At 38.3% G+C, this 25,724-nt stretch overlaps 4 non-coding genes across 4 annotated transcripts; 2 read left to right on the forward strand and 2 right to left on the reverse strand.

The window, feature by feature from the left end:
* Nucleotides 1-206: 206 nt before the first annotated feature.
* Nucleotides 207-314, reverse strand: LOC112782111 (small nucleolar RNA R71). The gene has a single exon (XR_003192850.1). It is a non-coding gene; the product is annotated as a small nucleolar RNA R71 (small nucleolar RNA).
* Nucleotides 315-9,154: 8,840 nt separating this feature from the next.
* On the forward strand, nt 9,155-9,262 carry LOC112781631 (small nucleolar RNA R71). Its single transcript, XR_003192396.1, has one exon. It is a non-coding gene; the product is annotated as a small nucleolar RNA R71 (small nucleolar RNA).
* A 9,688-nt stretch (nt 9,263-18,950) lies between these two features.
* Nucleotides 18,951-19,058, forward strand: LOC112780606 (small nucleolar RNA R71). Its single transcript, XR_003191430.1, has one exon. It is a non-coding gene; the product is annotated as a small nucleolar RNA R71 (small nucleolar RNA).
* Nucleotides 19,059-25,337: 6,279 nt separating this feature from the next.
* LOC112781082 (small nucleolar RNA R71) lies at nt 25,338-25,441 on the reverse strand. Its single transcript, XR_003191878.1, has one exon. It is a non-coding gene; the product is annotated as a small nucleolar RNA R71 (small nucleolar RNA).
* Between the last annotated feature and the right edge of the window lie 283 nt (nt 25,442-25,724).

The following is a 25,724-nucleotide window of genomic DNA, read 5'->3' on the forward strand; positions in this document are numbered from 1 at the left end:
AGTTCTTAACTAAATTCTTGCAAATCTGTGATACTGTTAAGACCAATGGGGTTGATCCCGAGGTCTACAGGCTTATGCTTTTCCCGTTTGCTATAAGAGACAAAGCTAGAATATGGTTGGACTCTCAACCTAAAGATAGCCTGAACTCTTGGGATAAGCTGGTCACGGCTTTTTTAGCCAAGTTCTTTCCTCCTCAAAAGCTTAGCAAGCTTAGAGTGGATGTTCAAACCTTCAAATAGAAAGAAGGTGAATCCCTCTATGAAGCTTGGGAGAGATACAAGGAACTGACCAAAAAGTGTCCTTCTGACATGCTTTCAGAATGGACCATCCTGGATATATTCTATGATGGTCTGTCTGAGTTATCAAAGATGTCATTGGACCACTCTGCAGGTGGATCCATTCACCTAAAGAAAATACCTGCAGAAGCTGAGGAACTCATTGACATGGTTGCTAATAACCAGTTCATGTACACTTTTGAGAGGAATCCTGTAAGTAATGGAACACCTCAAAGGAAGGGAGTTCTTGAAATTGATACTCTGAATGCCATATTGGCTCAGAATAAAATATTGACTCAGCAAGTCAATATGATCTCTCAAAGTCTGAATGGATTGAAGGAATCATCCAACAGTACTATAGAGGCATCTTCTGAAGAAGAAGCTTATGATCCTGAGAACCCTGCAATAGCAGAGGTGAATTACATGGGTAAACCCTATGGAAACACCTATAATCCCTCATGGAGAAATTTTCCAAATTTCTCATGGAAGGATCAACAAAAGCCTCAAAAGGCTTTAATAATGGTGGAAGAAACAGGTTTAGCAATAGCAAGCCTTTTCCATCATCCACTCAGCAACAGACAGAGAATTCTGAGTAGAACCCATCTAGCTTAGCAAATATAGTCTCTGATCTATCTAGGGCCACTATGAGTTTCATGAATGAAACAAGGTCCTCCATTAGAAATTTCGAGGCACAAGTGGGCCAGCTGAGTAAAAGGGTCACTGAAACTCCTCCTAGTACTCTCCCAAGCAATACAAAAGAAAATCCAAAGAGAGAGTGCAAAGCCATTGACTTGACCATCATGGTCGAACCTACAAGGGAGGAGGAGGATGTAAATCCTAGTGAGGAAGACCTCCTGGGACATTCAGTGACCAATAAGGAGTTTCCCTTTGAGGAACTAAAGGAATCTGAGGCTCATCTAGAGACCATAGAGATTCCATTGAACCTCCTTCTGCCCTTCATGAGCTCTGATGAGTATTCTTCTTCTGAAGAGAATGAAGACGATACTGAAGAGAAAGTTGCTAAGTACCTTGGTGCAATCATGAAGCTGAATGTCAAATTATTTGGTAATGAGCCTTGGAAAGATAAACATCCTTTGCTCACCAATGAACTGAATGCATTGGATAGGCAGAAATTACCTCAAAAGAAACAAGATCCTAGAAAATTCTTAATACCCTGTACCATAGGCACCATGACCTTTGAGAAGGCTCTGTGTGACCTAGGGTCAGGCATAAACTTAATGCCACTCTCTGTAATGGAGAAACTTGGGATCTTTGAGGTGCAAGCTGCCAAAATCTCATTAGAGATGGCAGATAACTCAAGAAAACAGGCTTATGGACTAGTAGACGACGTGTTAGTAAATGTTGAAGGCCTTTACATCCTTGCTGATTTCATAATCCTATACATTGGGAAGGATGAGGATGAATCCATCATCCTTGGAAGACCCTTCCTAGCCACAGCAAAAGCTGTGATAGATGTGGACAGAGGAGAGTTGGTCCTTCAACTGAATGAGGACTACCTTGTGTTTAAGACTCAAGGTTCTCTTTCTGTAACCATGGAGAGGAAGCATGAAAAGCTTCTTTCACTGCAGAGTCAACCAAAGCCCCCACAGTCAAACTCTAAGTTTGGTGTTGGGAGGCCACAACCAAACTCTAAGTTTGGTGTTGGGAGGTTCCAATCTTGCTCTGATTATCTGTGAGGCTCCATGAGAGCTCACTGTCAAGCTATTGACATTAAAGAAGTGCTTGTTGGGAGGCAACCCAATGTTATTTAATCATATCTATTTTATTTTCTTTTTGTTATTTCGTGTTTTATTAGGTTGATGATCATATGGAGTCACAAAAACTACTGAAAAATCAAAAACATAATGAAAAACAGCATTAAAAGCAGCACACCCTGGAGGAGGAGCATTCTGGCGTTTAAACGCCAGAAACAGGCTACATTTGGGCGTTTAACGCCAAAAACAGGCAGCAATCTGGCGTTAAACGCCAGGATTGCACAGCAAGGGCGTTTTACATGCCTAATTAGAGCAGGGATGTTAAGTCCTTGACCCCACAGGATCTGTGGATCCCACAGGATCCCCACCACTTCTTCTCTCCTCTTCACACCTTTTCATAACTCTCTTCCCCAAATACCCTTCAACAATCAACTCAATCACTCTTCCCCATCACCTCTTCAACACTCATATCTATCCTCTCTTCCCCAAAAACCCCACCTACCTTCAAAATTCAAACTATTTTCCCTCCCAAACCCAACCCTAATGGCCGAACCCTAACCCTCCCCACACTCCTATATAAACCCCTCATTCCTTCTTCATTTTCACACAACACAACCCTCTCTTCTTCCCCTTGGCCGAATACACCCCTCTCTCCCTCTCCTCCATTTCTCTTCTTCTTCTTCTCCTTCTTTCTTTCTTCTTTTGCTCGGGGACGACCAAACATTTTAAGTTTAGTGTGGTAAAAGCATTGCTTTTTATTTTTCTATAACCATTTATGACACCTAAGGCCAGAGAAACCTCCACCTCTGAGTCATGGGAGATGGAGAGATTCATCTCAAAAGCTCATCACTAAGAAAAGGATGGAGCAAACAAGAGATCATGGATCTCAACAAGAGCATGAGGAAATTCCTCATCAAGAAATCCCTGAGATACCTCAAGGGATACATTTTCCTCCACACAACCATTGGGAGCAACTAAGGATAGGAGCAACAAAGGCAAGGAAGAGACATAGAGGAGCTCAAGAGCACCATTGGTTCTTCAAGAAGAGGAAGACGTCACCCTCACTAAGGTGGACCCGTTCCTTAATCTCCTTGTTCTTATTTTCCTGTTTTTCGGTTTTTAAACCTTATGTTTTATTTATGTTTGTGTCTTATTACATGATCATTAGTGTCTAAGTGTCTATGTCTTAAAGCTATGAATGTCCTATGAATCCATCACCTTTCTTAAATAAAAAATGTTTTAATTACAAAAGAACAAGAAGTACATGGTTTCGAATTCATCCTTGAAACTAGTTTAATTATTTTGATGTGGTGACAATACTTTTTGTTTTCTGAATAAATGCTTGAACATTGCATATGTCTTTTGAAATTGTGGTTTATGAATGTTAAATATGTTGGCTCTTGAAAGAATGATGAAAAAAGGAGAAATGTTATTTGATGATCTGAAAAATCATACAAATGATTCTTGAAGCAAGAAAAATCAGTGAATAGAGAAAAGCTTGCGAAAAAAAAGAGAGAGAAAAGAAAAATGGCAAAAAAAATAAAAAGAGAAAGAAAAAAAAAGAAAAAGCAAGCAGAAAAAGCCAAAAAGCTCTTTAAACCAAAAGGCAAGAGCAAAAAGCCAATAGCCCTTAAAACCAAAAGGCAAGTGTAATAAAAAGGATCCAAGGCTTTGAGCATCAGTGGATAGGAGGGCCTAAAGGAATAAAATCCTGGCCTAGGCAGCTAAACCAAGCTGTCCCTAACCATGTGCTTGTGGCGTGAAGGTGTCAAGTGAAAACTTGAGACTGAGCGGTTAAAGTCAAGGTCCAAAGCAAAAGAAGAGTGTGATTAAGAACCCTGGACACCTCTAATTGGGAACTGATGCACGAAATTGTGATCTCCAGGCTCGAACAAATCCTGGTAATGGCTCCAAAGCTTGGTGCTCTGATCTTAATTCATAGTTGTCACAACTTCGATACAACTAACCAGCAAGTGCACTGGGTCGTCCAAGTAATACCTTACGTGAGTAAGGGTCGAATCCCACGGAGATTGTTGGTATGAAGCAAGCTATGGTTACCTTGTAAATCTCAGTCAGGCAGATATAAAGTGATAATGGTGTTTTCGAATATTATATAATAAAATAGGGATAGAGATACTTATGTAAATCATTGGTAGGAATTTCAGATAAGCGAATGGAGATGCTTTTCGTTCCTCTGAACCTCTGCTTTCCTGCTATCTTCATCCAATCAGTCTCATTCCTTTCCATGGCTGGCTTTATGCAAGGGCATCACCGTTGTCAGTGGCTACATCCCCTCCTCTCAGTGAATAATATGCTCACGCACCCTGTCACGGCACGGCTATTCATCTGTCGGTTCTCGATCATGCTGGAATAGGATTCACCCTCTTTTTGCGTCTGTCACTAACGCCCAGCACTCGCGAGTTTGAAGCTCGTCACAGTCATTCAATCATTGAATCCTACTCGGAATACCACAGACAAGGTTTAGACTTTCCGGATTCTCTTGAATGCCGCCATCATTCTAGCTTACGCCACGAAGATTCCGGTTAGGAGATCTAAGAGATATTCATTCTAGCTTATTTCATGTAGAACAGAAGTGTTTGTCAGGCACGCGTTCATAAGGGGGAAGGATGATGAGCGTCACACATAATCATCACCTTCATCACGTTCTTGGGTGCGAATGGATATCTTAGAAGAGAAATAAGAAGAATTGAATAGACAACAGTAGTACTTTGCATTAATCTTTGAGGGACAGCAGAGCTCCACACCTTAATCTATGGAGTGTAGAAACTCTACCGTTAAAAATACATAAGTGAAGGTCCAGGCATGGCCGAGATGGCCAGCTCCCTAAAATGTGATCAAAGGATCATAAGGTAATCCAAAGATGTCTAATACAATAGTAAGAGGTCCTATTTATAATAAACTAGCTACTAGGGTTTACATGAGTAAGTATTTGATGTATAAATCCACTTCCGGGGCCCACTTGGTGTGTGTTTGGGCTGAGCTTAAGTGTTGCACGTGTAGAGGCCAATTGTGGAGTTGAACGCCAGTTTTTGTGCCAGTTTGGGCGTTCAACTCTGGTTTTGGATCCTTTTCTGGCGCTGGACGCCAGATTTGGGTAGAATGCTGGCGTTGAACGCCAGTTTACGTCGTCAATTCGTGGCCAAAGTATGGACTATTATATATTGCTGGAAAGCCCTGGATGTCTACTTTCCAACGCAATTTGAAGCGCGCCATTTCGAGTTCTGTAGCTCCTGAAAATCCACTCTGAGTGCAGGGAGGTCAGAATCCAACAGCATCAGCAGTCCTTTTTCAACCTCTGAATCTGATTTCTGCTCAAGTCCCTCAATTTCAGCCAGAAAATACCTGAAATCACAGAAAAACACACAAACTCGTAGTAAAGTCCAGAAATGTGAATTTAACACAAAATCTATTAAAAACATCCCTAAAAGTAACTAGATCCTACTAAAAACATACTAAAAACAATGTCAAAAAGCGTATAAATTATCCGCTCATCACAACACCAAACTTAAATTGTTGCTTGTCCCCAAGCAACTGAAAATCAAAATAGGATAAAAAGAATAGAATATACTATAAATTCCAAACTATCAATGAAACAGAGCTTCAATCATATGAGCGGGACTTATAGCTTTTTGCCTCTTGAATAGTTTTGGCATCTCACTTTATCCATTGAGGTTCAGAATGATTGGCATCTATAGGAACTTCAGATTTCGAATAGTGTTATTGACTCTCTTAGTTCAGCATGATGATTCTTGAATACAGCTTCTTTATGAGTCTTGGCCGTGGCCCTAAGCATTTTGTTTTCCAGTATTACCACCGGATACATAAATGCCACAGACACATAATTAGGTGAACCTTTTCAGATTGTGACTCAGCTTTGCTAAAGTCCCCAATTAGAGGTGTCCAGGGTTCTTAAGCACACTCTTTTTTTGCTTTGGACCTTGACTTTAACCGCTCAGTCTCAGGTTTTCACTTGACACCTACACGCCACAAGCACATGGTTAGAGACAGCTTGGTTTAGCCGCTTAGACTAGGATTTTATTCCTTTAGGCCCTCCTATCCACTGATGCTCAAAGCCTTGGGATCCTTTTTATTTGCCCTTGCCTTTTGGTTTTAAGGGTTATTGGCTTTTTTGCTCTTGCCTCTTGGTTTTAAGAGCTTTTGGCTTTTTCTGCTTGCTTTTTCTTTCTATTTTTTTTTTCGCCTATTTTTTTTTCTGCAAGCTTTGCTCTTTGCTGCTTTTTCTTGCTTCAAGAATCATTTTTATGATTTTTCAAATTATCAAACAACATGTCTCCTAGTCATCATTCTTTCAAGAGCCAACATATTTAACATTCTTAAACAACAACTTCAAAAGACATATGCACTGTTCAAGCATACATTCAGAAAACAAGAAGCATTATCACCACATCAATATAATTAAACTAAGTTCAAGGATAAATTCAAAACTCATGTACTTCTTGTTCTTTTGAATTAAAACAGTTTTTATTTTAGGAGAGGTGATGGATTCATAGGACATTCATAACTTTAAGACAGAGTTACTAACTACTAATGATCATGTAATGAAGAAACAAACATAGATAAGCACATAACATAGAAAACAAAAAACAGAGAAAGTAAGAGCAAGGAATGAATCCACCTTAGTGATGATGGTGTTTCAATGATGTTCTTGGGCTCTTCTATGTCTCTTCCTTGCCTTTCCGGCTTGATTCCTAGTGATTTTTTTTTTTTTGGATTTCTATCCTCAGTTGCTTCTAATAATTATGTGGAGGGAGGTGCATCTCCTGAGGTATCTCAGGGATCTCTTGATTTGCAGCCACATGTTCTACCACTGAGCTATAGATCCTTTACATAATTGTTTTACCACACCAAACTTAGAATGTTGCTCGCCCTCGAGCAAAAGAAGAAGGAATAGATGAAGAAGAAGATGTGGAAAAAAAAACTAGGATTATGAGGAGGTAAGGTGGAGATCCTGTGGGGTTCACAGATCCTGAGGTGATCCTGTGGGGTCCACAGATCCTGAGGTGTCAAGGCATTTACATCCCTGCACCAAATTAGGCATGTAAAATGCCCTTGCACACAACTCTGGGCGTTCAGCGCCAGGTTGGTGCCCATTTTGGGCGTTCAACGCCCCTTTGCTGCCATTTCTGGCGTTGAACGCCAGAACCATGCTTGTTCTGGGCGTTCAGCGCCAGGATGCTCCCATTCTGGGCGTTCAGCGCCAGAACTATGCTCAGTTCTGGCGTTTGAACGCCAGACAGATGCTCCTCCAGGGTGTGATTTTTCTTCTTCTGTTTTTGATTCCGTTTTCAATTTTTATATTTATTTTGTGACTCCACATGATCATGAACCTAAGAAAACATGAAAAACAATAAAAATAAGAATTAGATAAACATTGGGTTGCCTCCCAACAAGCGCTTCTTTAGTGTCAATAGCTTGACAGTGAGCTCTCATGGAGCCTCACAGATGTGCAGAGCGTTGTTGAGACTCTCCAACACCAAACTTAGAGTTTGGATATGGGAGTTCAACACCAAACTTAGAGTTTGGTTGTGGCCTCCCAACACCAAACTTAGAGTTTGACTGTGGGGGCTCTGGTTGACTCTGCTTTGAGAGAAGCTTTTTCTGCTTCCTCTCCATGGTTGCAGAGGGAGATCCTTGAGTTTTAAACACAAGGGAGTTCTCATTCCATTGAAGGACTATTTCACCTCTGTCAACATCAATCACAGCTCTTGCTGTGGCCAGGAAAGGTCTTCCTAGGATAATGGATTCATCCTCTTCCTTTCCAGTATCCAGGACTATGAAATCAGCAGGGATGTAAAGGCCCTCAACCTTTACTAATACATCCTCTACTTGTCCATAAGCCTGTTTTCTTGAGCTGTCTGCCATCTCTAGTGAGATTTTAGTAGCTTGCACCCCATAGATTCCCAGTTTCTATATTACAGAGAGGGGCATGAGGTTTATTCCTGAACCAAGGTCACACAGAGCCTTAAAGATCATGGTGCCTATGGTACAGGGTATTATGAACTTTCCAGGATCCTGTCTCTTCTGAGGCAATGTCAGTTGATCCAGATCACTTAGTTCATTGATGAACAAGGGAGGTTCAACTTCCCAAGCATCAATGCCAAATAATTTGGCATTCAGCTTCATGATTGCACCAAGAAACTTGGCAGTTTGCTCTTCAGTAACATCCTCATTCTCTTCAGAAGAGGAATACTCATCAGAGCTCATGAAGGGCATAAGGAGGTTCAATGGAATCTCTATGGTCTCTAGATGAGCCTCAGAGTCCTTTGGTTCCTCAGAGGGAAGCTCCTTATTGATCACTAGACGTCCCAGGAGGTCTTCCTCCTTGGGATTCACGTCCTCTCCTCTCCTCACAGGTTCGGCCATGGCGCTTATGTCAATGGCCTTGCACTCTCCTTTCGGGTTCTCTTCTGTATTGCTTGGGAGAGTACTAGGAGGGATTTCAGTGATCCTTTTACTCAGCTGGCCCACTTGTGCTTCCAGATTTCTAATGGAAGACCTTGTTTCATTCATGAAACTTACAGTGGCCTTAGATAGATTAGAGACTAGATTTGCTAAATTAGAAGCATTTTGTTCAGAGTTCTCTGTCTGTTGCTGAGTTGATGATGGAAAAGGCTTGCTATTGCTAAACCTGTTTCTTCCACCATTGTTAAAGCCTTGTTGGTGCTTTTGATCCTTCCATGAGAAATTTGGATGATTTCTCCATATTGAGTTATAGGTGTTTCCATAAGGTTCACCTAAATAATTTACCTCTGCTATTGCAGGGTTCTCAGGATCATAGGCTTCTTCTTCAGAAGATGCCTCTTGAGTACTGTTGGATGCAGCTTGCATTCCATGCAGACTCTGAGAGATCATATTGACTTGCTGAGTCAATATTTTATTCTGAGCCAATATGGCATTTAGAGTATCAACCTCAAGAACTCCCTTCTTCATAGGCGTCCCATTATTCACAGGATTCCTTTCAGAAGTGTACATGAACTGGTTATTAGCAACCATGTCAATGAGTTCTTGAGCTTCTGCAGGCGTTTTCTTTAGGTGAATGGATCTACCTGCAGAAGTATCCAATGACATCTTAGATAACTCAGACAGACCATCATAGAATATATCCAGGATGGTCCATTCTGAAAGCATGTCAGAAGGACACTTTTTGGTCAACTGTTTGTATCTTTCCCAAGCTTCATAGAGAGATTCACCTTCTTTCTGTCTGAAGGTTTGAACATCAGCTCTAAGCTTGCTCAGCTTTTGAGGAGGAAAGTACTTGGCTAAGAAAGCCGTGACCAGCTTATCCCAAGAGTTCAGGCTGTCTTTGGGTTGAGAATCCAACCATAATCTAGCTCTGTCTCTTACAGCAAAAGGGAAAAGCATGAGCCTGTAGACTTCAGGATCTACTCCATTAGTCTTAACAGTATCACATATCTGCAGGAATTCAGTTAAGAACTGAAAAGGATCTTCAGATGGAAGTCCATGAAACTTGCAGTTCTGCTGCATTAGAGAAACTAATTGAGGTTTATGAAAACATGAAAATTATGAAAACATAAGCTATTTTTTGAAACAACTTTGATTTTTAAAAATTTTTTGAAAAAGTCAACTCAATTTTCGAATTTGATGAGAGAAAAAGGGAAAGATATTTTTTGATTTTTTGAATTTTTATGAAAACATGAAAATTATGCAATGCATGAAATTTTTAGATCAAAACAATGAATGCATGCAAGAATGCTATGAATGTCAAGATGAACACCAAGAACACTATGAATGTCAAGATGAACATCATGAACACAATTTTGAAAAATTTTTAATGCAAAGAAAACATGCAAGACACCAAACTTAGAATTCTTTAATGCTTAGACACTAAGAATTCAAGAATGCATATGATAAACATGAAAAGACACAAAACAAAAAATCATCGAGATCAAACAAGAAGACTTACCAAGAACAACTTGAAGATCATGAAGAACACTATGAATGCATGAGATTTTCGAAAAATGCAAAATGCATATGCAAGTGACACCAAACTTATAACATGACTCAAGACTCAAACAAGAAACAGAAAAATATTTTTGATTTTTATGATTTTTTTTTATTTTTTTTTCGAAAATTATTATGAAAAGAAAAATAAGGATTCCAAAATTTTTAATATGAATTCCAGGAATCTTGCATTCTTAGTCTAAAGCTTCAGTCCAGGAATTAGACATGGCTCACTAGCCAGCCAAGCTTTCAAAGAAAGCTCCAGTCCAAAACACTAGACATGGCCAATGGCCAGCCAAGCTTTAGTCTTTAACACGAGAGTATATTGCTCTTTGATAACAAATTGCAAGCCTCAGTCCAAAAGAATTTAGACATGGCTTTACAGCCAGCCAGGCTTCACATGCTTCATGAAACACTAGAATTTATTCTTAAAAGTTTTGAATGAAATTTTTTTTTTTTTTTGAAAACATTTTTTATTTTTTTCTCGAAAACAGATGAGAGATTTTTGAAAATATTTTTGAAAAATTTTTGAAAATAAAATAAAAAGAAAATTACCTAATCTGAGCAACAAGATGAACCGTCAGTTGTCCAAACACGAACAATCCCCGGCAATGGCGCCAAAAACTTGATGCACGAAATTGTGATCTCCAGGCTCGAACAAATCCTGGTAATGGCTCCAAAGCTTGGTGCTCTGATCTTAATTCATAGTTGTCACAACTTCGATACAACTAACCAGCAAGTGCACTGGGTCGTCCAAGTAATACCTTACGTGAGTAAGGGTCGAATCCCACGGAGATTGTTGGTATGAAGCAAGCTATGGTTACCTTGTAAATCTCAGTCAGGCAGATATAAAGTGATAATGGTGTTTTCGAATATTATATAATAAAATAGGGATAAAGATACTTATGTAAATCATTGGTAGGAATTTCAGATAAGCGAATGGAGATGCTTTTCGTTCCTCTGAACCTCTGCTTTCCTGCTATCTTCATCCAATCAGTCTCATTCCTTTCCATGGCTGGCTTTATGCAAGGGCATTACCGTTGTCAGTGGCTACATCCCCTCCTCTCAGTGAATAATATGCTCACGCACCCTGTCACGGCACGGCTATTCATCTGTCGGTTCTCGATCATGCTGGAATAGAATTCACCCTCCTTTTGCGTCTGTCACTAACGCCCAGCACTCGCGAGTTTGAAGCTCGTCACAGTCATTCAATCATTGAATCCTACTCAGAATACCACAGACAAGGTTTAGACTTTCCGGATTCTCTTGAATGCCGCCATCATTCTAGCTTACGCCACGAAGATTCCGGTTAGGAGATCTAAGAGATATTCATTCTAGCTTATTTCATGTAGAACAGAAGTGTTTGTCAGGCACGCGTTCATAAGGGGGAAGGATGATGAGCGTCACACATAATCATCACCTTCATCACGTTCTTGGGTGCGAATGGATATCTTAGAAGAGAAATAAGAAGAATTGAATAGACAACAGTAGTACTTTGCATTAATCTTTGAGGGACAGCAGAGCTCCACACCTTAATCTATGGAGTGTAGAAACTCTACCGTTAAAAATACATAAGTGAAGGTCCAGGCATGGCCGAGATGGCCAGCCCCCTAAAACGTGATCAAAGGATCATAAGGTAATCCAAAGATGTCTAATACAATAGTAAGAGGTCCTATTTATAATAAACTAGCTACTAGGGTTTACATGAGTAAGTATTTGATGTATAAATCCACCTCCGGGGCCCACTTGGTGTGTGTTTGGGCTGAGCTTAAGTGTTGCACGTGCAAAGGCCAATTGTGGAGTTGAACGCCAGTTTTTGTGCCAGTTTGGGCGTTCAACTCTGGTTTTGGATCCTTTTCTGGCGCTGGACGCCAGATTTGGGTAGAAAGCTGGCGTTGAACGCCCGTTTACGTCGTCAATTCTTGGCTAAAGTATGGACTATTATATATTGCTGGAAAGCCCTGGATGTCTACTTTCCAACGCAATTGGAAGCGCGCCATTTCGAGTTCTGTAGCTCCAGAAAATCCACTTTGAGTGCAGGGAGGTCAGAATCCAACAGCATCAGCAGTCCTTTTTCAACCTCTGAATCTGATTTCTGCTCAAGTCCCTCAATTTCAGCCAGAAAATACCTGAAATCACAGAAAAACACAAAAACTCATAGTAAATTCCAGAAATGTGAATTTAACACAAAATCTATTAAAAACATCCCTAAAAGTAACTAGATCCTACTAAAAACATACTAAAAACAATGTCAAAAAGCGTATAAATTATCCGCTCATCAGGAACTTTAGCAAAGCTAAGTCACAATCTGAAAAGGTTCACCCAGTTATGTGTCTGTGGCATTTATGTATCCGGTGGTAATACTGGAAAACAAAGTGCTTAGGGCCACGGCCAAGACTCATAAAGTAGCTGTGTTCAAGAATCAACATATTGAACTAGGAGAATCAATAAAACTATCTAAATTCTAAGTTCCTATAGATGCCAATCATTCTGAACTTCAATGGATAAAGTGAGATGCCAAAACTATTCAAGAGGCAAAAAGCTACTAGTCCTGCTCATCTGATTGGAGCTAAGTTTCATTGATATTTTGGAATTTATAGTATATTCTCTTCTTTTTATCCTATTTGATTTTCAGTTGCTTGGGGACAAGCAACAATTTAAGTTTGGTGTTGTGATGAGCGGATAATTTATATGCTTTTTGGCATTGTTTTTACATAGTTTTTAGTATAATTTAGTTAGTTTTTAGTATATTTTTATTAGTTTTTAAATAAAAATCACATTTCTGGACTTTACTATGAGTTTGTATGTTTTTCTGTGATTTCAGGTAATTTCTGGCTGAAATTGAGGGACTTGAGCAAAAATCAGATTCAGAGGTTGAAGAAGGACTGCAGATGCTGTTGGATTCTGACCTCCCTGCACTCAAAGTAGATTTTCTGGAGCTACCAAACTTTAAATGGCACGCTCTCAATTTCTTTGGAAAGTAGACATTCAGGGCTTTCCAGAAATATATAATAGTCCATACTTTGCCCGAGTTTAGACGATGCAAACTGGCATTCAACTCCAGTTCCATGTTGCATTCTGGAGTTAAACGCCAGAAACAGGTTGCAAAATGGAGTTAAACGCCAGAAACAGGTTACAAACTAGCGTTCAACTCTAAGAGAAGCCTCTACACGTGTAAAGCTCAATGCTCAGCCCAAGCACACACCAAGTGGGACCCATAAGTAGATTTCTGCATCATTTACTCATTTCTTTAAACCCTAGTAACTAGTTTAGTATAAATAGGACTTTTTACTATTGTATTTAAATCTTCGGATCAGATCTTTGATCAGTTTTATGCTATCTTAGACCTTTATGGTGTGTAGAAACTCTACCATTGAAAATACATAAGAGCAAGGTCCAGGCATGGCCGAGAGGCCAGCCCCCATGATCTAAGAACTAAATGTCCCAAGATGTCTAATACAATAGTAAAAAATCCTATTTATGCTAAACTAGTTACTAGGGTTACAGGAATGAGTAAATGATGCAGAAATTCACTTCTGGGGCCCACTTGGTGTGTGCTTGGGCTGAGCATTGAAGCTTTCACGTGGAGTGGTCTTTCTTGGAGTTGAACGCCAGTTTATAACCTATTTCTGGCGTTTAACTCCACTTTGCAACCTGTTTCTGGCGTTTAGCTCCAGAATGCAGCATGGAACTGGCATTGAACGCCAGTTTGCGTCATCTGAGCTCGGGCAAAGTATAAACTATTATATATTGCTGGAAAGCCCTGGATGTCTACTTTCCAACGCAATTGAGAGCGTTCCATTTGGAGTTCTGTAGCTCCAAAAAATCCACTTTGAGTGCAAGGAGGTCAGAATCCAACAATATCTGCAGTCCTTCTTCAACCTCTGAATCTGATTTTTGCTCAAGTCCCTTAATTTCAGCCAGAAAATACCTGAAATCACAGGAAACCACACAAACTCATAGTAAAGTCTAGAAATATGAATTTTAATTAAAAACTAATAAAAATATACTAAAAACTAACTAAATCATACTGAAAACTATGTAAAAACAATGCCAAAAAGCGTATAAATTATCCGTTCATCACAACACCAAACTTAAATTGTTGCTTGTCCCTAAGCAACTGAAAATAAAATAGGATAAAAAGAAGATAATATACTATAAATTCCGAAATATCAATGAAACTTAGCTCCAATCAAATGAGCGGGACTTGTAGCTTTTTGCCTCTTGAATAGTTTTGGCATCTCACTTTATCCATTGAAGTTCAAAATGATTGGTATCTATAGGAACTTAGAATTCAGATAGTGTTATTGATTCTCCTAGTTCAGTATGTTGATTCTTGAACACAGCTACTTTATGAGTCTTGGTCGTGGCCCTAAGCACTTTGTTTTCCAGTATTACCACCGGATACATAAATGCCACAGACACATAACTAGGTGAACCTTTTCAGATTGTGACTCAGCTTTGCTAAAGTCCCAATTAGAGGTGTCCAGAGTTCTTAAGCACACTCTGTTTTTGCTTTGGACCTTGACTTTAACCGCTCAGTCTCAAGTTTTCACTTGACACCTTCACGCCACAAGCACATGGTTAGGGACAGCTTGGTTTAGCCGCTTAGGCCAGGATTTTATTCCTTTAGGCCCTCCTATCCACTGATGCTCAAAGCCTTGGATCCTTTTTATTACCCTTGCCTTTTGGTTTTAAGGGCTATTGGCTTTTTGCTCTTGCCTCTTGGTTTAAAGAGCTTTTGGCTTTTTCTGCTTGCTTTTTTTTTCTTTCTCTTTTTTTCTTTTTCGCTATTTTTTTTTCACAAGCTTTTGTATTCACTGCTTTTTCTTGCTTCAAGAATCATTTTTATAATTTTTCAGATTATCAAATAACATGTCTCATTTTTCCTTATTCTTCAAAAGCCAACATATTTAACATTCATAAACATCAACTTCAAAAAGACATATGCACTGTTCAAGCATTCATTCAGAAAACAAAAAGTATTGTCACCATATCAAAATAATTAAACTAGTTTCAAGGATGAATTCGAAACCATGTACTTCTTGTTCTTTTGTAATTAAAACATTTTTCATTCAAGAGAGGTGATGGATTCATATTCATAACTTTAAGGCATAGGCACTTAGACACTAATGATCATGTAGTAAAGGCACAAACATAAATAACACATAAGGCTCAAAAACCGAAAAACAGAAAATAAATAGACAAGGAGATTAAGGAATGAGTCCACCTTAGTGAGGGTGGTGTCTTCCTCTCCTTGAAGAACCAATGGTGCTCTTGAGCTCCTCTATGTCTCTTCCTTGTCTTTCTTGCTCCTCCCTCATAGCTCTTTGATCTTCTCTAATTTCATGGAGGATGATGGAGTGCTCTTGGTGCTCCACCCTTAGTTGTCCCATGTTGGAACTTAATTCTCCTAGGGAAGTGTTGATTTGCTCCCAATAATTCTGTGGAGGAAAGTGCATCCCCTGGGGCATCTCATGGATTTCATGGTGAGGAATTTCCTCATGCTCATGTTGAGGTCCATGATCTCTTATTCGCTCCATCCTTTTCTTAGTGATGGGCTTGTCCTCTTCAATGAGGATGTCTCCCTCTATGTCAATTCCAGCCGAATTGCAGAGGTGGCAAATGAGGTGAGGAAAGGCTAACCTTGCCCAAGTGGAGGACTTGTCAGCCACCTTGTAGAGTTCTTGAGGTATAATCTCATGAACTTCCACCTCTTCTCCAATCATGATACTATGGATCATGATCGCCCGGTCTATAGTAACTTCAAACCGGTTACTAGTAGGAATGATTGAGCGTTGAATGAACTCTAGCCATCCCCTAGCCACTGGTTTGAGGTCATGCCTTCTTAATTGAACCGGCTTGCCTCTTGAGTCAATTTTCCATTGAGCTCCTTCCTCACATATGTCTATGAAGACTTGGTCCAACCTTTGATTAAAGTTGACCCTTCTTGTGTAGGGGCGTGCGTTCTCTTCCATCATTGGCAAGTTGAACGCCAGCCTTATATTTTTCGGACTGAAATCTAAGTATTTCCCCCGAACTATGGTGAGCCAATGCTTTGGATTCGGGTTTACACTTTGATCATGGTTCCTAGTGATCCATGCGTTTGCATAGAACTATTGAACCATTAGGATCCCGACTTATTGAATGGGGTTGGTGAGAACTTCCCAACCTCTTCTTTGGATCTCAAGTCGGATCTCCGGATACTCATTCTTTTTGAGCTTGAAAGGAACCTCAGGGATCACTTTCTTCTTGGCCACAACTTCATAGAAGTGGTCTTGATGGACCTTTGAGATGAATCTCTCCATCTCCCATGACTCAGAGGTGGAAGCAATTGCCTTCCCTTTTCTCTTTCTAGAGGTTTCTCTAGCCTTAGGTGCCATAAATGGTTATGAAAAAATAAAAAGCTATGCTTTTTCCACACCAAACTTAAAATATTTGCTCGTCCCCGAGCAAAAGAAGAAAAAAAGTAGTAGAAGAAAAAGAAAATGGAGGAGATGGGGGAAGAAGATGTATTCGGCCAAGGAGAAGAAGAGAGGGTTGTGTTGTGTGAAAATGAAGAAGGAGTGAGGGGTTTATATAGGAGTGAGGGGGGTGTAGGGTTCGGCCATTAGGGTTGGGTTTGGGAGGGAATTTAGTTTGAATTTTGAAGGTAGGTGGGGTTTATGGGGAAGAGAGGATAGGTGTGAGTGGTGAAGAAGTGATGGGAAAGAGTGATTGAGGTGATTGGTGAAGGGTATTTGGGGAAGAGAGTTATGAAAAGGTGTGAAGAGGAGAGAAGAAGATGTGGGGATCCTGTGGGGTCCACAGATCAAGTGGGGTCAAGGACTTAACATCCCTGCTCCATTTAGGCGTGTAAAACGCCCTTGCTATGCAATCCTGGCGTTTAATGCCAAACTGCTGCCTGTTTCTGGCGTTAAACACCCAAATGCAGCTTATTTCTGGCGTTTAACGCCAGGTAGATGCTTGTTTCTGGTGTTAAACGCCAGCTTGGTGCCTGTTTCTGGCGTTAAACGCCAGACAAATGCTTGTTTCTGGCGTTTAAACGCCAGACTGCTCTCCTCCAGGGTGTGCTATTTTTAATGCTATTTTTTATTTTGTTTTTGATTTTTCAGTAGTTTTTGTGACTCCACATGATCATCAACCTAATAAAACACGAAATAACAAAGAGAAAATAAAATAGATATGATTAAATAACATTGGATTGCCTCCCAACAAGCGCTTCTTTAATGTCAATAGCTTGACAGTGAGCTCTCATGGAGCCTCACAGATAATCAGAGCAAGGTTGGAACCTCCCAACACCAAACTTAGAGTTTGAATGTGGGGGTTCAACACCAAACTTAGAGTTTGGTTGTGGCCTCCCAACACCAAACTTAGAGTTTGACTGTGGGGGCTTTGATTGACTCTGCAGTGAGAGAAGCTTTTCATGCTTCCTCTCCATGGTTACATAAGGAGATCCTTGAGTTTTAAACACAAGGTTGTCCTCATTCAGTTGAAGGACCAACTCTCCTCTGTCCACATCAATTACAACTCTTGCTGTGGCTTGGAAGGGTCTTCCAAGGATGATGGATTCATCCTCATCCTTCCCAGTGTCTAGGATTATGAAATCAGCAGGGATGTAAAGGCCTTCAACCTTTACTAACACGTCCTCTACTAGTCCATAAGCCTGTTTTCTTGAGTTGTCTACCATCTCTAATGAGATTCTAGCAGCTTGCACCTCAAAGATCCCAAGTTTCTCCATTACAGAGAGTGGCATTAAGTTTATTCCTGACCCCAGGTCACACAAAACTTTCTCAAAGGTCATGGTGCCTATGTTACAGGGAATTAGGAATTTACCAGGATCCTATTTCTTTTGAGGTAATTTCTGCCTATCCAATGCATTCAGTTCATTGGTGAGCAAGGGAGGTTCATCTTCCCAAGTCTCATTACCAAATAATTTGGCATTCAGCTTCATGATTGCACCAAGGTACTTAGCAACTTGCTCTTCTGTAATGTCTTCATCCTCTTCAGAGGAAGAATATTCATCAGAGCTCATGAAGGGCGGAAGAAGGTTTAATAGAATCTCTATGGTCTCTAATTGAGCCTCAGATTCCTTCAGGTCCTCATTGAGGAACTCCTTATTGATCACTGAACGTCCCAGGAGGTCTTCCTCACTGGGATTCATGTCCTCTCCCTCACTTGTAGGTTCGGCCATGATGGTTAAATCTATGGCCTTGCACTCTCTCTTTGGATTCTCTTCTGTATTGCTTGGGAGAGTACTAGGAGGGATTTTAGTGACTCTTTTACTCAGCTGGCCCACTTGTACCTCCAAATTTCTAATGGAGGACCTTGTTTCATTCATGAAACTTAGAGTAGCCTTAGATAGATCAGAGACTATATTTGCTAAGCTAGATGGATTCTGCTCAGAATTCTCTGCCTGTTTCTGAGTGGATGATGGAAAAGATTTGCTATTGCTAAACCTGTTTCTTCCACCATTGTTAAAGCCTTGTTGAGGCTTTTGTTGATCCTTCCATGAGAAATTTGGATGATTTCTCCATGAGGGATTATAGGTGTTTCCATAGGGTTCCCCCATGTAATTCACCTCTGCTATTGCAGGGTTCTCAGGATCATAAGCTTCTTCTTCAGAAGATGCCTCTTTAGTACTGTTGGATGCAGCTTGCATTCCATTCAGACTCTGAGAAATCATATTGACTTGCTGAGTCAATATTTTGTTCTGAGCCAATATGGCATTCAGAGCATCATTTTCAAGAACTCCCTTCCTTTGAGGCGTCTCATTACTTACAGGATTCCTCTCAGAAGTGTACATGAACTGGTTATTTGCAACCATGTTAATGAGTTCTTGAGCTTCTGCAGGCATTTTCTTTAGGTGAATAGATCCACCTGCAGAATGATCCAGTGACATCTTTGATAGCTCAGATAGACCATCATAGAATATATCCAGGATGGTCCATTCTGAAAGCATGTCAGAAGGACACTTTTTGGTCAGTTCCTTGTATCTTTCCCAAGCTTCATAGATGGATTTACCTTCCTTTTGTTTGAAGGTTTGAACATCCACTCTAAGCTTACTAAGCTTTTGAGGAGTAAAGAACTTGGCTAAGAAAGCCGTGACCAGCTTATCCAAGAGTTTAGGCTATCTTTAGGTTGAGAGTCCAACCATACTCTAGCTCTGTCTCTTACAGCAAACAGGAAAAGCATAAGCCTGTAGACCTCGGGATCAGCCCCATTGGTCTTAACAGTATCATATATCTGCAAGAATTCAGTTAAGAACTGAAAAGGATCTTCAGATTGAAGTCCATGAAACTTGCAGTTTTGTTGCATCAGAGAAACTAGTTGAGGTTTAAGCTCAAAATTTTTGCTCCAATGGTAGGGATGGAGATGCTTCTTCCATGTAAATTGGAATTTGGTGCAGTAAAGTCACCAAGCATCTTCCTTGCATTGTTATTATTTTCGGCCATGTCTCCTTCCATTTCAAAAATTTCTGTCAGATTTTCTCCAGAGAGTTGAGCTTTAGCTTCCCTTAGCTTCCTCTTCAGAGTCCTTTCAGGTTCAGGATCAGCTTCAACAAGAATGTTCTTATCCTTGTTCTTGCTCATATGAAAAAGAAGAAAACAGAAAAGAAAATATGGAATTCTCTATGTCACAGTATAGAGATTCTTTATGCAAGTATAAGAAGAGAAGAATATAAGAAGGAGAAGAGGAAAATTCGAACACAGAGAGGGAGATGGGGTTCGAATTTTAGGTGGAAGAGAAGTGTTAGTAGATGAATAAATAATTAGAAGGAGATGAGGAGGAGAAGAATTCGAAAATTAAACAAAAGAAAATAAAAATATTTTAAAGTTAAAGTTAGAATTCGAAAATTAAAATTGAAATCAAATTAAATTGAAATTAAAACAATTAGTTAATTAAAAAAGAAATTTGAAAAAGATTGAAGGGATTTTCAAAAATTAGAGAGAGAGTTAGTTAGGTAGTTTTGAAAAGATAAGAATCAAACAGAAAGTAAAGTGGTTAATTGAAAAATATTTGAAAATCGAATTTGAAAAGATAAGAAGTTAGAAAAGATTTTTGAAATTAAGTTTTGAAAAAGATGTGATTGAAATTTGTTTTGAAAAAGATTTGAAAAAGAATTTTAAAAAGATTTGATTTTGAAAAAAATAAAGTTGATTACTTGACTAACAAGAAATAAAAAGATTTGATTTTAAAATTTAAAGATTGAACCTTTCTTATTGGGCAAGTAACAAACTTAATATTTTTGAATCAATTACATTAATTGTTAGCATTGAATTCGAAAATATGAAATAAAAATAAGAAAAAGATTTTGAAAATTAATTTGAAATTTTCAAAAATATGAAAGAAAATTGAAAAAGGTTTGATTTTTGAAAAAGATAAGATTTTTAAATTGAAAATTTGATTTGACTCATAAGGAACAACTAGATTTTAAAATTTTTTGAAAAAGTCAAGTCAAATATTCGAATTTTATGAGAAGAAATGGGAAATATATTTTTTTATTTTTGAATTTTTAATGATGGAAGAGAAAAACATGAAAAAGACTCAATGCATGAAAGTTTTGGATCAAAACAAATGATGCATGCAAGAACACTATGAATGTCAAGATGAACACCAAAAACACTTTGAATGTCAAGATGAACACCAAGAACTTATTTTTGAAAATTTTTAAGAAAAGAAAAATATGCAAGACACCAAACTTAGAAATTTTCAATAATTAGACACTAACAAATTGAAAATGCATATGAAAAACAAGAAAAGACACAAAACAAGAAAATATGAAGATCAAACAAGAAGGCTTACTAAGAACAACTTGAAGATCATGAAGAATGCAATGCATGAATTTTCAAAAAATGCAAGAAAGAGATAAATATGCAATTGACACCAAACTTAAAAAATAACACAAGACTCAAACAAGAAACATCAAATTATTTTTGGTTTTATGATTTTATTAATTAAAAAAAATTTTTTGATTTTCGAAAATTATTCTGGGAGAAATGAAAAAGAAAAAAAAAATTGTATTTTTCGAAAATAAGAAATAAAAAGCTTAAAATTAAAATAAAATTACCTAATCTGATCAACAAGATGAACCGTCAGTTGTCCAAACTCGAACAATCCCCAGCAACGTCGCCAAAAACTTGGTATGCGAAATCGTGATCTTCAACAATGGCACCAATGGCTTGGTGCTCTCAAATGTGAATCACACTTTGTCACAATTCCGCACAACTAACCAGCAAGTGCACTGGGTCATTGATGAGCGGATAATTTATACGCTTTTTGACATTGTTTTTAGTATGTTTTTAGTAGGATCTAGTTACTTTTAGGGATGTTTTTAATAGATTTTGTGTTAAATTCATATTTCTGGACTTTACTATGAGTTTGTGTGTTTTTCTGTGATTTCAGGTATTTTCTGGCTGAAATTGAGTGACTTGAGCAGAAATCAGATTCAGAGGTTGAAAAAGGACTGCTGATGCTGTTGGATTTTGACCTCCCTGCACTCAAAGTGGATTTTCGGGAGCTACAGAACTCGAAATGGCGCGCTTCCAATTGCGTTGGAAAGTAGACATCCAGGGCTTTCCAGCAATATATAATAGTCCATACTTTGGCCAAGAATTGACGACGTAAACTGGCGTTCAACGCCAGCTTTCTACCCAAATCTGGCGTCCAGCGCCAGAAAAGGATCCAAAACCAGAGTTGAACGCCCAAACTGGCAAAAAACTGGCGTTCAACTCCACAATTGGCCTCTGCACGTGCAACACTTAAGCTCAGCCCAAACACACACCAAGTGGGCCCCGGAAGTGGATTTATACATCAAATACTTACTCATGTAAACCCTAGTAGCTAGTTTATTATAAATAGGACCTCTTACTATTGTATTAGGCATCTTTGGATTACCTTATGATCCTTTGATCACGTTTTGGGGGCTGGCCATCTCGGCCATGCCTGGACCTTCACTTATGTATTTTCATACGGTAGAGTTTCTACACTCCATAGATTAAGGTGTGGAGCTCTGCTGTTCCTCAAAGATTAATAAAAGTACTACTGTTTTCTATTCAATTCTTCTTATTTCTCTTCTAAGATATCCATTCGCACCCAAGAACGTGATGAAGGTGATGATTATGTGTGACGCTCATCATCCTTCTCCCTTATGAACGCGTGCCTGACAAACACTTCTGTTCTACATGAATTAAGCTAGAATGAGTATCTCTTAGATCTCCTAACCAGAATCTTCGTGGCGTAAGCTAGAATGATGGCGGCATTCAAGAGAATCCGGAAGGTCTAAACCTTGTCTGTGGTATTCTGAGTAGGATTCAATGATTGAATGACTGTGACGAGCTTCAAACTCGCGATTGTTGGGCGTTAGTGACAGACGCAAAAGGAGGGTGAATCCTATTCCAGCATGATCGGGAACCGACAGATGAATAGCCGTGCCGTGACAGGGTGCGTGAGCATATGATTCACTGAGAGGAGGGGATGTAGCCACTGACAACGGTGATGCCCTTGCATACAGCCAGCCATGGAAAGGAGTAAGACTGATTGGATGAAGATAGCAGGAAAGCAGAGGTTCAGAGGAACAAAAAGCATCTCCATTCGCTTATCTGAAATTCCTGCCAATGAATCTACATAAGTATCTCTATCCCTTTTATTGTTTATTTTAATCTAATAAAGTATCATGTTTAAATCCGCCTGACTGAGATTTGCAAGGTGACCATAGCTTGCTTCATACCAACAATCTCCGTGGGATTCGACCCTTACTCACGTAAGGTATTACTTGGACGACCCAGTGCACTTGCTGGTTAGTTGAACGGAGTTGTGTCCACACATAGAGCCACAATGAGGATTCAATACAATTATATATTGTTACTCCCACACAAGTACAAAGAACATCGAACACAATTTCGTGCACCAAGTTTTTGGCGCCGTTGCCGGGGATTGTTCGAGTTTGGACAACTGACGGTTCATCTTGTTGCTCAGATTAGGTAATTTTCTTTTTGTCTTGTTTTCAAAAAAATTTTCAAAAATCTTTCAAAAATTCTTCCTTTGTTTTCGAAAAAAAAAATTTAAAAATAAAAATGTTTTCAAAAATATATTTTCCTTTCAGAAATTTTAAGAATGAATTCTAGTGTTTCATGGAGCATGTTGAAGCCTGGCTGGCTGTAAAGCCATGTCTCAATTCTTATACTCAAGAAAAGAGCTTCTTTATCTTTCTTAGCCAATTGGCTATTGAATGTAAGGAATGTCAGGCGTGTCATGTCTGAGTTACATACTAAAGCTTGGCTGGCTATTAAGCCATGCCTGACCCTTTGATTGGAGCTTTAGAGCATAAGATTCCTGGAATTCATATTAAAAATTTTGGAATCCTTATTTTCTTTTTCAAAATTATTTTTCGAAAAACATAAAATAAAAATCCAAAAAAATAGAAAATCATAAAAATCAAAAATATTTTTGTGTTTCTTATTTGAGTCTTGAGTCATATCATAAGTTTGGTGTCACTTGCATATGCATCTTGCATTTTTTCGAAAATATCATGCATTCATAGTGTTCTTCATGATCTTCAAGTTGTTCTTGGTAAGTCTTCTTGTTTGATCTTGATGATTTTTTGTTTTGTTTCTTTTCATGTTTATCATATGCATTCTTGAATTCTTAGTGCGTAAGCATTAAAGAATTCTAAGTTTGGTGTCTTGCATGTTTTCTTTGCATTAAAAATTTTTCAAAAATATGTTCTTGATGTTCATCATGACATTCATAGTGTTCTTGGTGTTCATCTTGACATTCATAGCATTCTTGCATGCATCACATGTTTTAATCTAAAAATTTCATGCATTGCATCATTTTTCTTGTTTTTCTCTCTCATCATAAAAATTCAAAAAAAAAATATCTTTCCCTTTTTCTCTCATCAAATTCGAAAATTGAGTTGACTTTTTCAAAAATTTTTAAAAATCAAAGTTGTTCCTTATGAGTCAAATCAATTTTTCAATTTGAAAATCTTATCTTTTTCAAAATCTTTTTCAAAAATCAAATCTTTTTCAAAATTCTTAGTTATTTTCGAAAATTAAAAAAATATTTTTCAAAAATCTTTTTCTTATTTTTATATCAAATTTTCGAAAATAACATAATCAATTAATGTTTTGATTCAAAAATTTGAAGTTTGTTACTTGCTTGTTAAGAAAGATTCAAACTTTAAGTTCTAGAATCATATCTTGTGATTTCTTATGAATCAAGTCATTAATTGTGATTTTAAAAATCAAATCTTTTTCAAAACTAATTTCTATCATATCTTTTCAAAAAAATATCTTCTTATCTTTTTCAAAATTTGATTTCAAAATATCTTTTCTAACTTCCCAACTTCTTATCTTTTCAAATTTGTTTCAACTAACTAACTAACTTTTTGTTTGTTTCTTAACTTTTTCAAAACTACCTAACTAACTCTCTCTCTCTCTAATTTTCGAAAATATCTTCCCTCTTTTTCAAAAATTTCTTTTTTATTAACTAATTATTTTTATTTTTTATTAAAAAAAAAATTTCGAAAAAAAATACTAACCTTTTTCAAAAAACTATTTTCAAAAATCACTAACTCTTTTTCAAAAATTGTTTTCGAAAATTCACTTCCCCCTCTCATCTTCTTCTATTTGTTTATTGATATACTAACATCTTTCCTTCAACTCTCCAAAAATCCGAACCCCCTCTCTCTCTGAGTTCAGATTTTCTTCCCTTCTTTTCTTCTACTAACACAAGGATCCCTATACTGTGGTATAAAGGATCCATATTATTATTACTATTTTTTCTGTGCCATCTTCTTTGTCATATGAGCAGGAGCAAGGACAAGAACATTCTTGTTAAAGTAGATTCAGAACCTGAAAGGACTCTGAAGAAAAAAATTAAGAGAAGCTAAAATACAACAATCCAGAGATAACCTTTCAGAAATTTTCAAACAGGAAAAGGAGATGGCAGCCGAAAATAATAATAATATAAGGAAGATGCTTGGTGACTTCACTGCACCTAATTCCAATTTACATGGAAGAAGCATCTCCATTCCTGCCATTGGAGCAAACAATTTTGAGCTGAAACCTCAATTAGTTTCTCTGATGCAGCAGAACTGCAAGTTTCATGGACTTCCATCTGAAGATCCTTTTCAGTTCTTAACTGAATTCTTGCAGATATGTGATACTGTTAAGACTAATGGAGTAGATCTGAAGTCTACAGGCTCATGCTTTTCCCTTTTGCTGTAAGAGACAGAGCTAGATTATGGTTGGATTCTCAACCTAAAGACAGCCTGAACTCTTGGGATAAGCTGGTCACGGCTTTCTTAGCCAAGTACTTTCCTCCTCAAAAGCTGAGCAAGCTTAGAGCTGATGTTCAAACCTTCAGACAGAAAGAAGGTGAATCCCTCTATGAAGCTTGGGAAAGATACAAACAGTTGACCAAAAAGTGTCCTTCTGACATGCTCTCAGAATGGACCATCCTGGATATATTCTATGATGGTTTATCTGAGCTATCAAAGATGTCACTGGACACTTCTGCAGGTGGATCCATTCACCTAAAGAAAACGCCTGCAGAAGCTCAAGAACTCATTGACATGGTTGCTAATAACCAGTTCATGTACACTTCTGAAAGGAATCCTGTGAGTAATGGGACGCCTATGAAGAAAGGAGTTCTTAAAGTTGATACTCTGAATGCCATATTGGCTCAGAATAAAATATTGACTCAGCAAGTCAATATGATCTCT

The sequence above is a fragment of the Arachis hypogaea genome, chromosome 19, assembly GCF_003086295.3.
Source record: "Arachis hypogaea cultivar Tifrunner chromosome 19, arahy.Tifrunner.gnm2.J5K5, whole genome shotgun sequence".
Taxonomy (NCBI): domain Eukaryota; kingdom Viridiplantae; phylum Streptophyta; class Magnoliopsida; order Fabales; family Fabaceae; genus Arachis; species Arachis hypogaea.